Here is a 13,730-nt window from a genome sequence, read left to right on the forward strand (position 1 = left end):
TCATTAGCAGGGATGGGTACCTAATGAAGCTAAATTTGCTGCCTGACCCTGAAATACACATGGTCGTTACAGAAGCAGCCGAAAAATGTTAAAATAAATTTCATTACAGAAGAAAAAAATGTAGTCAAATTCGTCAGCCGATTGCACTCAAATTCATCATTAACACTTATATTCTACAATAAATTAACTCAGATTTTAACAGCTCACAGATTTCATGTACTCTAGTATCAAGCTAACCTCCAAATGTGATCCATATCAAGAGGAGAACTTACAGAACAGTGTTTGACAATTCAAGAGTTATGGGATGAGTGAAATCAACCAGGAGCTTGGTAACCCTGTGAAAGAAGCGATGTCAATATCATCAAGAGGTATAAACAATCACGATTAAGATAATGCTGCCATAACCACTTCTGTCATGTTCTAACTGTAAACTGGATCATATAAACAATCATAAAAATAGTGCTGTATGAATACTACTCCCTCTGTTCATAAATATCAGATTTTCGAACTTTTTCTGAATCAGATGTATATCGACACCTTTTAGTGTGTTTGTTCACTCATTTCAATTCATATGTATCCAAAACATCTTATATTTGTGACCTAAGGGAGTAGTACTTTGAGTGGTCAAAATGATGCAAGCATTTGCTAAGATGCACAATTCAAGAGGTCAGAAGGAACATTTTAGCAAAAATACAAAATGAAGACCGTTCGCTTATAGCATGAAATAATGTTAGACAACTAGAGCATCGTACATTATCATAAGCTATATTGTCCGTCACTGTTGAAACTATGGTGTTTCAAATCTACTACTCCCTCCGATCCGGTTTCCCTTATAAACTGGATCAGCCAAACTTCGGCAGCTTTTGAGCAATATATTCAGGTGGGAGAACTCTACCCCCGGCGATTCCTCAAAAAGCAAGCATGAAATAATGTTAGACAACTAGAGCATCGTACATTATCATAAGCTACATTGTTCGTCACTGTTGAAACTATGGTGTTTCAAATCTACTACTCCCTCCGATCCGGTTTCCCTTATAAACTGGATCAGCCAAACTTCGGCAGCTTTTGAGCAATATATTCAGGTGGGAGAACTCTACCCCCGGCGATTCCTCAAAAAGCTCCCTCTGGTCCATATATATTACGTTTCGCTCAAACGGATGTATCTAGATATATTTCAATGCTAGATACATCCAATTGAGCGACACGTAATACAGATCGAAGGGAGTACTGTATTATATTATTAGAATAAGAGGCAAGATTGTACATACGAGGAAGATTTAATTTTTGGTGAAGTTTTTCTGAAAAGATTATCATGAGAAGATAACTCCGAGGGACAAGGAGTGGTTGAGGGAAAGCTGAAGATTGGTATGCATGTCCATGTTCTTACATGGCAAGCCGCAGGCTTCAATGTCATTGGTCTTTTGTTGTCAATACTTTCCAACAATCTAATCAACTTAATCAAAATATTTCTACCAAACTGTAGTCATTTTTCGGCAAGTTGTCTATTTTCGCTACATTTGGAACATAGCTCACCATGGGATCAAACATCCTTAAGATAAAACAATCTCAAATATAATAATACATATTAAATCTACCTGCGTACATATGTAGGTCACCGCGCTAGTTAAAAAAACAGACATGCTATTAGATTAGCCATTTAATTAGAAGAAAGGATGTTTAATTTATCACACATTTATATAGCTTCCTCCTTCAATAACTGAATGAGTGCAAAGAATAAATATGATCAAGTATGAGAAAGAGTTATTACTAGCAAAAGAGCATTATAGTCCTGCAGATCAACTCATTGAACTTCTTTCTGTGGTTCTCACAATAATCCATTCTTAGCTATCACTCTCCTCAGAAGATTCTGCCTCCTCCAACTTCTCTTCCTCTGAATCAGAAGACTTGTTCTTTTTGACAGTGTCCTCTTTGAACATCACGTTAATGGATCGTCCCATCAATTCCTGTGGTAAGATTAACAGGTCAGACAGATGACCCTGAGCCTACTGGTGGCAGCAAGGTTGTTGGTTTACACCCACTGAGGCGTGTAATCCCTACGATTGATGCGGTAAATCAATATTTATTTGGAGTACACACGTCCATGAGCTTTCAGTGGGACAATGTGTTCCCACATTAAGTTTACAGATGTTGCCTCCAATATTTTTTGTAACAATGTGTGCGCGTGGTGTGAGTATTTACCTTGTACTGGCATATTTTCATCATTCATGCACTATCTAATTTGAACGGCAATGAGCAACATCCTTTTATGTTGGACATACAACATTTCAGAATAATGTACCTTGCCATTGGAGGTAGAAATAGCAGCCTCTGCCTCCTCTTTCGAGGAAAAGGAAACAAATGCATAGCCAGCAGATCGCCTTGGTGTGGTGGTATGAAAGATAACTTCAACTGATTGGACACCTGGGGTTGAGGCAAATAACTCCCGAAGATGACGGGATCTCACTCTCCACGTTAAATTCCCGACAAACACAACATTTTTCTCCACAGGAGCTGACGGCACAGCAGGTTGCTTCTTTTTAGGTTTTGCAAAGTCCACCTTAATCGTTCTATCGTTCAAAGTCTACAAACAGAATAGGCAGATCAGGAGATAAACAATGACCAGTAGTTCGGTATCTAGGAAAATAAAGTAATGATGATTTACGCAGGTTATGTATCACAAGGAGACATTCTGTCGGTAACAATCTTGCACTTACAGACAAATTGAGATTCTTGAGTGCTGAAAGAGCCTCATCTTCTGAACCCATGGTTACAAATGCCAATCCTCTGTTTTTTTTGGAACTGTGCATCGAAAGCTAGAAAATCAGAAAGAAAGCAATCATTAATGAAGTTCCTGGCATACAAGTTTTCAAAAATAATTAGTCAAGAAATCCCTTCTGAAATTCATTGTATGGCAATTGGCAAACTCCACATTTTCCAATATGAAACATGCATAAGTATGCATACCAATATGCATCAAGTACATCCTATAGTACATGTGAATTGTATCTAATTTTTATTTTTATTTTTGGAAAAGGAGGATGACCTCCGGCCTCTGCATCTGGGAGATGCATGCGGCCATTTTATTAATTATTCTCGAGGACCTTACAAAGTAGAACAACAATATGCCTGAATCCGCCATCTTGGCAACATCTGCCGTTACTCCTATCCAAATGATGAAGGGGTGCAAGATGGGCCACATACCCAGACCTCTCACCTAAGCCTAACATCTAAAGTCGGAGGCCCCGACCGAGCCATTGGCCAGGTCCAGGGCTCAAACCGGTCCCACGCACTCACATGTGTCGTCGCCGCCGTCTTCCGCTGGTCCATCTTCAGAGCAGATTGAGGTGACAACCTTGGCAGGTCCTCCGCCATCGACGCCAAACGACGACCTCCACCTATGCGAGCCTTGGCAGGTTCTCCGCCATTGACGCCACCACGACGCCAGCCGACGACCTCAACCTACGCGAGTCCATCTCCAAGCAACGGACGTAAATCCATGCTAGGATAGGGCCACACCACCGCCGTCGCCCACCACCCACAAGCGCCACCCAACCGCAAGATTCCCAAAGCGGCGCCTTCAAGAAGAGAACGGCGCCGTGAGCGCCGCCGCCGCCCAACAAAGTTAGGGCTTTCGCCCGGGAGACCTAGGGGAAGGTGAAGTGAGGAGATCAATCCATACCGACGCCTCCAAAGAGGGGAACGGCGCCCTCAGGCGTCGCCGTCGGCGCGGCCGGTCATGGCCGGCCAGGGATTTCGCCCGAACTAGATCTCTGCCACCATCAGCGCCTCCTGTACAGAACCGGCGACCAAGAGGAAGTGTGGCCCGACCAGGGTGACTTGCACGCCGAACAGGGGAGGAGGGGAGGAGCCAGATCGCGCGCACCGGCAGCCGCCGACCGCCAACGACCATCGGATCCTGCCGCCCGCGCGGCCGGGACACCAGATCCACCGCCCACACGGCTGCTAGCCGGTCGTGCCTTGCCAATGGAGCCGCCGCTCCAGATCCGGGGTTCCCCGCGCAAAAGTAGGGCAACCGAGGCCCCGCCGCCACCATCCTTGGCGCCCCGGGCTTGCCCGGCGGCTGCCTCAGGCGGCGGCGAGGAGGAGGCGACGCGGGGGTCGCGAGAGGAGGGGGTCGCGATGAGTGAATTGTATCTAAATGCTAGACACAACCACATAATTTGGTCGAGGGAAGAATACAAAAATGAAGGCGATGCAAGACACGTCTCCCCTATGGAAGGAGTATATGGCATTAATATACGGCTTGAATCAGCATTGCAGCAACTGGCATATCCAAAATACGAGTCATGGTCATGCACCAAACCAAAGTCATGTAGACCAAATCAATCTAACTTTAAGTACCTTGGAGTAGTAAAACCAGTTGCTAAGGTGGGCATCTACTCTTAGATACAGTTTCAGATATAATGGGGTTGGGGATGAGAAATGTTAAGTCTCCTACATATGCGCTAGTGCGCTAGTACTATGCATTTCCTTTTGTACGGCGTAACAACAGTAAAAAGTGCTCAGAAACTTCAGGCCACTATAGGGTTTTTCACAGTTCATTCTCCAGAAACATGCTGGTGATGGCAATATAGCTGAACCATACCGGCATCCCCTGCAACTTAGAGTATTTAACCAAAAACTACCACAATTCGCGGAAACGTGACAGAAAACTACCACTTTACGATTTTGTCCCAAAAACTACCACTTTTTTATTAATCCGTGACAAAAAACTACCAAGTGTGAAAACTGCTCGCTTTGCCTGGGTTAAACGCGAATATGCCTGCCCGACCCCACACATAAACGGGCTAAAAATGCAATCGGGTCCCTAGTTTTTCTTAAAAAAAGCAATCGGGTCCTCCGCCTCCTTCTCCTCCTCGTCGCCGGCCTCCTCCTTCCCCAGCCGCTTGCCGCCGGCGGACGGGAACGGCTGCTGCTGCGGCGAGTCCACGTCGTTGTCGAGGCCCGGCGGCGGGTGGTCGTCCCTAGATAAGCAAGCATCCCGTCCGCCGACGAGCCTCCCGCTCCTCCGTGCAGGTGCAGCGGGCGCGCGTGGCCACGGTGCCGGACGCCGCCGAGCAGGCGCGCCTCGACGAGGAGCTGCAGGAGCGCGAGTCCCGCCTGCGGAACGAGTTGCGTCGCCCGCCTCCCGCTCCTCCGTGCAGGTCCAGCCGGTGCAGCTCGTCAGCGACTCTGTTGGCGATGGCAAGCGAGAGCAACGGCAAGCAGCAGCGGTGGCGGAAGCAAGCAACAGCTGCGGACGGCAAGCGAGAGCGATGGCGAGCAGCAGCAGCAAGCCACGGGCGCGTCCAGGGGCGCAGCCACGGGCGCGCGGCGCCACTGGGCTCGGCCAGGCATGCCGCCACGGGCGGCGGCGCGGAGGAGGGGGCCGCGGGCATGGCGGTGCGGCGGTGGGTCTAGGCCGGAGGCGGTGCAGCGGTGACTGGAGGCTGACGACGGGAGGCTGGTGCGGCGGTGGATGTTCGCCGGCCCCCGGCCGTGGCTGTGGCCAGCCAGCCATGGCACATGTCCCCTTTCATGGACTGGATTGCTTTTTTTTAAAAAAAAACTAGGGACCTGATTGCTTTTTTACGCCGCTTATGTGTGGGTCCAATCGGTCGGATTCGGGCTTAGCGCGGCCGAACCGAGCAGTTAAACGAGTTGGTAGTTTTTTGCCACGGTTTAGGATAAAAGTGGTAGTTTTTCGCGCAAAAACGTAAAGTGGTAGTTTTCTGTCACGTTTCCGCGAATTGTGGTAGTTTTTGGTTAAATACTCTGCAACTTAAGTAACCATAGATTGTTGCCACTTCACACGGCAATTTCTGGGTTCGCATAAATTCACCATATCGCCCCGTTAAAGGTACTCTCAATTTGCTGTTTGTTCCTTTCCCTTCAAGCGGATAAGGCAACGGAAACTAACGGTTTACCTCCACGTCGACGACGGTGCCTTGCTTCTCGAAAAGAACGCGAATGTCGTCGGGCGTGAAATCCCACGGGATGTTCATCGCGATAAGCCGCGTCTTCGGCCCCACGGGCTGCTCATCCTCCGCATCCGCCTGAGTTTCCGCAGGCGCCGGGGCGACCGAGGCGCTAGCAGCGCAGACAGCAAACGCCAAGCGGTTGCCGGAGGAGCGGGCGGCAGCGGGGACAGCGAAGGAAACGTGGCTGTGGCGAGGTGGGGCGGAGTACTCAGGGTGGCGGAGCGGCGGCTGGCACGCGTGGAGCGACGGGAGGAGGAGGCGACGAGGGGGAGAGCCATTGTTGGGAGGCAGGCAGAACAGAAAGCAGGGGCGAAATATCCAAACGGCGGGCTGGGCTCGCTGGGGTTTATTATCCTCCGCAAAATATTCCCACGAGCAAAGCGGCAACGTCCGAAATCAGTTTGATGTATCCTTGGAGCATCTAGAGCGGTGATTGGCAAATCCCGCCCTCAACCCCACCGACACATTTGGGCGCCTTCATGGATACTGACTAGCCATGTCTTTTTTTAAGTACGTCAACGGCGTACCATAGCTTTATAGAAGAGAAAAGCGAAATTTAATTACAAGATTCCGTCCTAGGTGCAAACATGAAGGACGTTACAACACACGCAACACCAACACCTCGCTATTCTAGGCTGACTTCTCACAAAGCGTTGTAGTCTTCCGACGCCTCATATTCATCACTCTACATCTGCATATCTCATATCTATCGCCTTATATCCATACTACACGTGCAACATTGATCTACTCTACGTAATCAAACAACATATAACAAAAATCGGCTGCAAACAACCACAAAATCGGCTGCAAACAGACATTAACAAAATTTGCCACATCCAAAAAGATCATCTTAGTTGTCATCAGACAAGTACTTAAACTTCTACAACTAAAAACGATATAAACATATGAGGAGGGGAGGGGGATCACCACTTCCTCGCCGGGCCTTTGCCTTTTTGATCGAGGCATCTGCGGCTGGTGGAGGATCTTGGTCGTCCGAGAAGGAGGTGCAGCTGTCGTCGTCGGAGTCAGAGTCGGAGAGGACGATGAGCTTCTTCATCCGACGGACCGCCCTGTCCTGCTCCCGCTTCAACTTGGCAACCCGAGCCACCTTCGCCGTTGCCTCCTTCGCATCGCGCTCCGACTGCTCAATAGCAAGCCGGAGCGCATTGGCGTTCTTTCATCGGAGGCACGAACGTCCGTCTCCGCCGTCGTGAGGCACTGGCCGTAGACCCATGCGAGGAGCCGCTCGTCCTCACCAGGCTCCGCCTGCATCCTGCGGTGGGGATGCGCAGACTGCTCCGTCGCGTCCCTCTTCCGTGTCTGGTGCCTTTCACGGCACGCGCCTCTGATTCTAGAGTGCGCGTGCGGGCCGGCGGCACGGGCACTAGTACCCACTGCTGCCCGCGTGGAGGAGCGGCTGGTGGGGGAAGGAGACGGCTGAGGGACGGTGCGGACTGCGCAGTCCTGGCGGAGCTGACCGTGGGTCGGGAGGGTCCAGCTCCGGCGTCCGCACTGCGCTGGTGCGGGATCTGCGGGCTGCGGCGACGCTCCAGAGGGCCATATCCTCTTCGTAGTCCAGGTCGGAGCCAGAGTCGCTACCAGATCTGGACATCGGAGTGGATGGGACCAGATTTGGAGAGGACGGGGCAAGAGAGAGTGAGCTAGGGTTCAGAGTGAGGCGTGTGGATTGGGGTTTTGTGGGATAGGTGTGGGGTCAGTGGTGGGTCAGTCCTATCAGGTGGGCGCGCCCGGGCATGCACAGGCCGCCGCATATCCGCCCTAGATTTGGGCTGGATATGAGGGGTCCCGATTAGCCCGGGCGTTTATACGCGGTTTGAGAGATCTGGTTTGGTCGGGTTTTTTGACCGGTCAATGACCGGACGGCCTGCCCGAACGTTTGAGACGGGTATGAGAGGCCTGGCTGTATAAGTTCTTATAGAGGATCTATGGCAGGATTTTGGCAAATCCCGTCCACGAACGCATCCAGGCGCGTCCGCGGACAGCACCTGACGACCCCTCATTTATGATCCACAAATTCATACAATTTGTCATTCCAATTAAACAGTTTGAAACAAAATACGACAAAACAAAATAAATCATAGTTCAACAATCCAGACATGCGAAAATTAAATACAAGTCAGAGTGTGACGTATCACTCGTTGGCTGGCCGGGCCACTCGTCGGACGATATCCATGTCGCCTGCTCCGGGACCATCCTTGCATCCTACTTCACCTGCATCCTTCTCGCCTGGGCTTTTGGAGCTCCCATTTGGTCACCGCCTCTTTCTTCTCCAACTTGATCTTCTCCATCTCAGTTTGCAGTTTCTTGTTTGCGCTCCCCAGTCCCAATTCATCCTCTCCTTTTGCGCATCAAACATGAGTTTGTATCTCTCCTCTTTCTTGTTCTCCCTAACAGAAAAAATGGCTATCATGGGAGGACCTTGCCTTCTTCAACTTGTTTCCCATCATTTTTCAGTTATCCTTTGCACGGTGCCTCTTCCATTCTCCACTAGAACTTCTTCCCCTCTTCGCCCAACCCAATTGATTGGTGGGAGCTTGAGCCATCATTCCTATTCTTGTCAGCCTTCAGATCGGCCGCAAGTTGTGTCCACTTTGGTTTGCCATTCAATATCATCCAACAATGGCTCAAACCAAATGGCTTCTTCTCCGTATCTTGATACATAGTGGCCGCCACCACTGTCTAGCAAACAAAATATGTGTGAAAATGAGAACGCAACAAAAACAAGCATATGCAAATGATGACAAAATGAAGTAATTTAGCTTACGAGTTGCCACTCCCATCCCACTTCAAGGGCAGCGAAGCACTTGTGAATATTAGCTAGTGTTCACTTCCCCTTGAATGACCCCCACTAATGTTAGAGATATGCCACATTGCGGTTGGTGACGATAGGATGTGGCTCGACATATTGCTTTTATTCATGATATTCCTTCCAAATCTTCTCTAGATACTTGTTCCCTTTTCATTCCGTGCCGCATATGGATCCATTGTTGTGGCCAACCAAGATTTAACCAATGATTTCTGTTAAGCAACTTTATTCTTGTAGACTCGTGTTGGGCCTCCAAGCGCAGAGTTCTGTAGGACAGTAGCAATTTTCCCTCAAGTGAATGACCTAAGGTTTATCAATCCATGGGAGGCATAGGATGAAGATGGTCTCTCTCAAACAACCCTGCAACAAAATAACAAAGAGTCTCTTGTGTCCCCAACACACCAAATACAAAGGTAAATTGCATAGGTGCACTAGTTCGGCTAAGAGATGGTAATACAAGTGTAGTAATGATAGTAGATATTGATTTTTGTAATAGGAACAATAAAAAATAACAAGGTAGCAATTGATAAATGGAGCATAAAAGGTATTGCAATGCTTGAAAACAAGGCCTAGGGTCCGTACTTTCACTGGTGCAATCTATCAACAATGCTAATATAATTGGAGCATATAACCATCCCTCAATGTGCGATGAAGTATCACTCTGAAGTTCTTATCTAGCGGAGAACATAAGAAGAAATTGTTTGTAGGGTACGAAACCACCCCAAAGCTATTCTTTCCGACCAATCTATCCTAGAGTTCGTACTAAAATAACATGAAGTTATTCTTTCTGATCGATCTATCCAAGAGTTCATACTATAACACCATATGATACACATCAACCAACTCTAATATCACCTAGATACTCCAATGTCACCGTGAGTGTCTGTGAGTTGATTATACGATATGCATAAAAAATCAGATTCATAATACTCAATCCAACACAAAGAACCTCAAAGAGTGCTCCAAGATTTCTACCAGAGAAACAAAGATGAGAACGTGCATCACCCCTATGCATAGATTACCCCAATATCACCTTAGGAATCCGCGAGTTGAGTGCCAAAACACATATCAAGTGAATCAATATGATACCCTGTCGTCACCACCGGTATTCATAGCAAGACATACATCAAGTGTTCTCGAATCCATAAAAGGTATTCAATTCAATAACAACGAAATCTCAAAAGGAAAACTCAATTCATCACAACAAGATAGAGAGGGGGAAACACCATATGATCCAACTATATTAACAAAGCCCGCGATACATCAAGATCGTGCCAAATCAAGAACGCGTGCGATAGAGAGATTGAACACATAGCTACTGGTACAAACCCTCAGCCCCGAGGGTGGACTACTCCATCCTCATCATGGTGGCCACCGGGATGATGAAGATGATCACCGGTGATGATTTCCCCCTCTGGCAGGGTGCCGGAGCAGGGTCTAGATTGGTTTTCGTGGCTACAGAGGCTTGTGGCGGTGAAACTTCTGCTCTAGGGTTATTTCTAGAGGTTTCTGTATATATAGGATTTTTCAACGTTGGAATCACGCGAAGATGGGCGATGAGGGGCCCACAAGACACCAGGGAGCATCTGGGAGGGGGGCTGGCGCGCCCTCGTGGGTCCAAAACAAGAGCGAAAGTGTTTGGAAAAGTATATATGTTTGGGACGTATCATGGGCCTCACCATCTCTTCCTCCTTCATACCCTTTCCTTTTACTTTGGATGTGGTGTACTCAACATCTAGCTTAGCGATCCTAGAACCGCTCTTTGGTCCACATAAAGATGTTTATATAAAAATTTAAAATGTGGCATGACAGGAAAATTCAAAAATGTGAATTCAAAATAGGTGACAAAGTTCTCTTGTACAAATCTTGATTTAGATATTACGGAGGTAAGCTTCTCTCTAAGTGGGAAGGACCATTCATCATTTAGGATTTTTACCAGTCTAGACCTATCAATATCAACAATGCCTAGGGAACCAAAACGAGAGTGGTTAATGGGCAAAGATTTAAGCATTATATTGTCGATAACCCTCTTGAGGCCGAAATTAGTGTTATATAAGTAATTACTCCAGAAGACTTGATCAAAGATAAATTACGGAAGGCTCTAGAACCCTGAAAAAGAATAGGTATGTGATTGATACGTCTCTGACGTATCTATAATTTTTTTCTTGTTTCATGCTATTATATTATCAATATTGTATGCTTTATACACCATTTTATATCATTTTTGGGAATTAAACTCAGTGTCAAGTGCCCGTTGTTGTTTTCTGCTTGTTTTTGGTTTTACAGAAAATCCCTACCAAATGGAGTCCAAACACGAGGAAACTTTTTGACAATTTTTTTGGACCGGAAGGGGCCCTAGAAGCTTTGGGGGAGGCCCGAAGCCTCATGAGGATGCCAAAGGACAGTAGAGCGCGCCCTAGTGTGGTAGGCGCGCCATACCCACTCATGGACCCCCTGTTGCTCCAGTTGACCTAATTCTTGGCCTAATAAATTCACATATATTTAGAAACCCCCGGGGCGAGACCCGAAACAATTATTCCACCACCACAAGTCTCTATTATTTCATGATCCCATTTGGAGTCCTTTTCTGCTACACTGTCGGAGGGGGAATCAATCACAGAGAGCCTCTACATCAACCTTGTTGCCTCTCTGATGATGCGTGAATAGTTCCTCACATGACCTATGGGTCCATAGCAGTAGCTAGATGTCTCTCTCTCTCTCTCTCTCTCTCTCTCTCTCTCTCTCTCTCTCTCTTTGATCGTCAATACAATGTTCTCTTCGGAGATCAATTTAATATAATCTTTTTGCGGTGCATTTGTTGGGATATGATGAATTGCGGGTTTATGATTAGATTATTCATTAAAAGTAACTGAGTCTTTTCTTAACTTTATTATGTGTGATTGTTATAGCTATGTAATGATTTTCGATCTATGAGTTTTCTTTGGCCAAGTTGATGAGTAGATCTTTAGTGGAAGTGGTGCATAGTAGTAGGTTCAATCTTACGGTGTCCTCACCTCGTAATAGAAGGGGTAGAGAGACACGTATTTGTACTATTGCTACTAAGGGTAAAATGATGGTGTACGATCATATTGATTGATCTTATTTTGTCTATACTATGTCATCATGCTTTAGGCATTACTCTTTTTGTTATGAACTTAGTACCTAGAGAGGCAAGCATAGAAGCACTCTCAAAGTGGAGTAATGGTGGTAAATGCAGAATCATTTTGGTCTACTTGTCATGGATGTAATGCCTATGTACTGATCATGCCATGCATAACATCATAACTATACGCTTTCCTATCAATTGCCCAGCAATAACTTGTGTACCCACCGTTATATGCTCATGAGAGAGATGCCTCTAGTGAAAGCTATGGCCCCTGGGTCCACTCACTTCATATTGCTAATACCCTAAATACCTTGTTGGAATTTATTTACTTTTATTTTACTTTGCAATTTATCTATCTACCATTACCAGAATTGATCCCTGCAATCAACGAGTTCAAGGGGATTGGCAACCCTCTTGCCCTGCATTGGGTGCAAGTATTTGTTTTTTTTGTGTGTGTGTGTGCATGTATCATTTATCTTTGTTTGTGTGAATCTCCTACTGCTTTGATAAACCTTGGTTCTGAGCGAGGGAAATACTTTCTGCTACTATGCTACATCACCCTTCCTCTTCAGGGAAATCCCAAAGCCTATCACAGGTAGCACATGCTAATAACTCTTTTATTTTTATCTATCATATCATGTTCATTTCTAACAGATTTAGCAATTCTAGCAGCTTCTACACATAAATAAATAACATGCCCATCAATATTACCAACCAAGAGATCTTTAACCATTGCAATTGAAGGTTCTACTTTAATATTTTGAGAGCGTTTAGGTGTTTTAATATAACTCTTATGAACCGTAGTTGTAGCCTTAGCATGTTCCTTAACTCTAACATGGAAAGGAGGCTTCTCAATATAAGTAGTAGGCACAATAGGATTAGCGGTATAAGCTAGCATTTTAGTATTAGCAATAATAGGTTTTTCACAAGCATCTTTAATGGGTTCATGATATTTAAACCACTTCTCTTTAGGAAGATCACACTAGTACAATGAGGTGCTATACAAACGGTTTTTAACCCCTTTCCGCGATGGCGGAACCGTCGCAAGGTGAGTGTGGGCGATTGGGGGGGGGGGTCCTTCCCACACAACCCATAAACCGTCGGGGATAGGCCCTCTGGTCACACACGCTCGGCAAAATGAGGTCGTGTGCGACGGACGAGCGATCAAATACGGTTATACAGGCCCAATCGGTTCCGGTCGTAAGTACATCCCACACAGTCAGTCCCAAGCAAATGTTTTCGTTTGTTATGTACATTCCACGCAGTAAATCCAAGTAATACGTTTTCGTTCTTATGTACATCCCACACAGTCAATCCAGGGAAAACGTTTTCGTTCGTATGTACATCCCCCACAGTCAATCCAGGGAAAACGTTTCCGTTCGTATATACATCCCACACAGTTTTATGTATAGCTGCGTGTGTGATAGGTGTAACTATCACACACGCTCTACCTTGGTTAACCATTTGCTTCTATTCAACTACATCACACGCGATTTGACGAAGAAAACTGTATGGCATTGGGCTATCCATCACAAGCGCTTTTACTGCTAGAACCGTTTGCAAAGTTCCATGACCAATTTAGCAGGTTTGTTAGTTTACAATTAATAATTTTAGTATTACGTGAATTCACATTTCATATCGAACAGTTGTTTGCCAATTCCATATCAGGCACATAAATATATTTTAACATCACAGTACGATAGCTACCTGAAAACATCACAGTACATCATATAGCTAGTTTGCCTTCATACGAACAATATTAGAATAATATATTCAATTTCCTAATCAAGATCATCCAGGCTCGTTTTATCCACAT

At 46.3% G+C, this 13,730-nt stretch overlaps 1 pseudogene; it reads right to left on the reverse strand.

Annotated features, from left to right (window-relative positions):
• Positions 1-121: 121 nt before the first annotated feature.
• Positions 122-6,274, reverse strand: LOC119317099 (annotated as a pseudogene).
• Between the last annotated feature and the right edge of the window lie 7,456 nt (positions 6,275-13,730).

Source organism: Triticum dicoccoides, chromosome 6A (assembly GCF_002162155.2).
Source record: "Triticum dicoccoides isolate Atlit2015 ecotype Zavitan chromosome 6A, WEW_v2.0, whole genome shotgun sequence".
NCBI lineage: Eukaryota > Viridiplantae > Streptophyta > Magnoliopsida > Poales > Poaceae > Triticum > Triticum dicoccoides.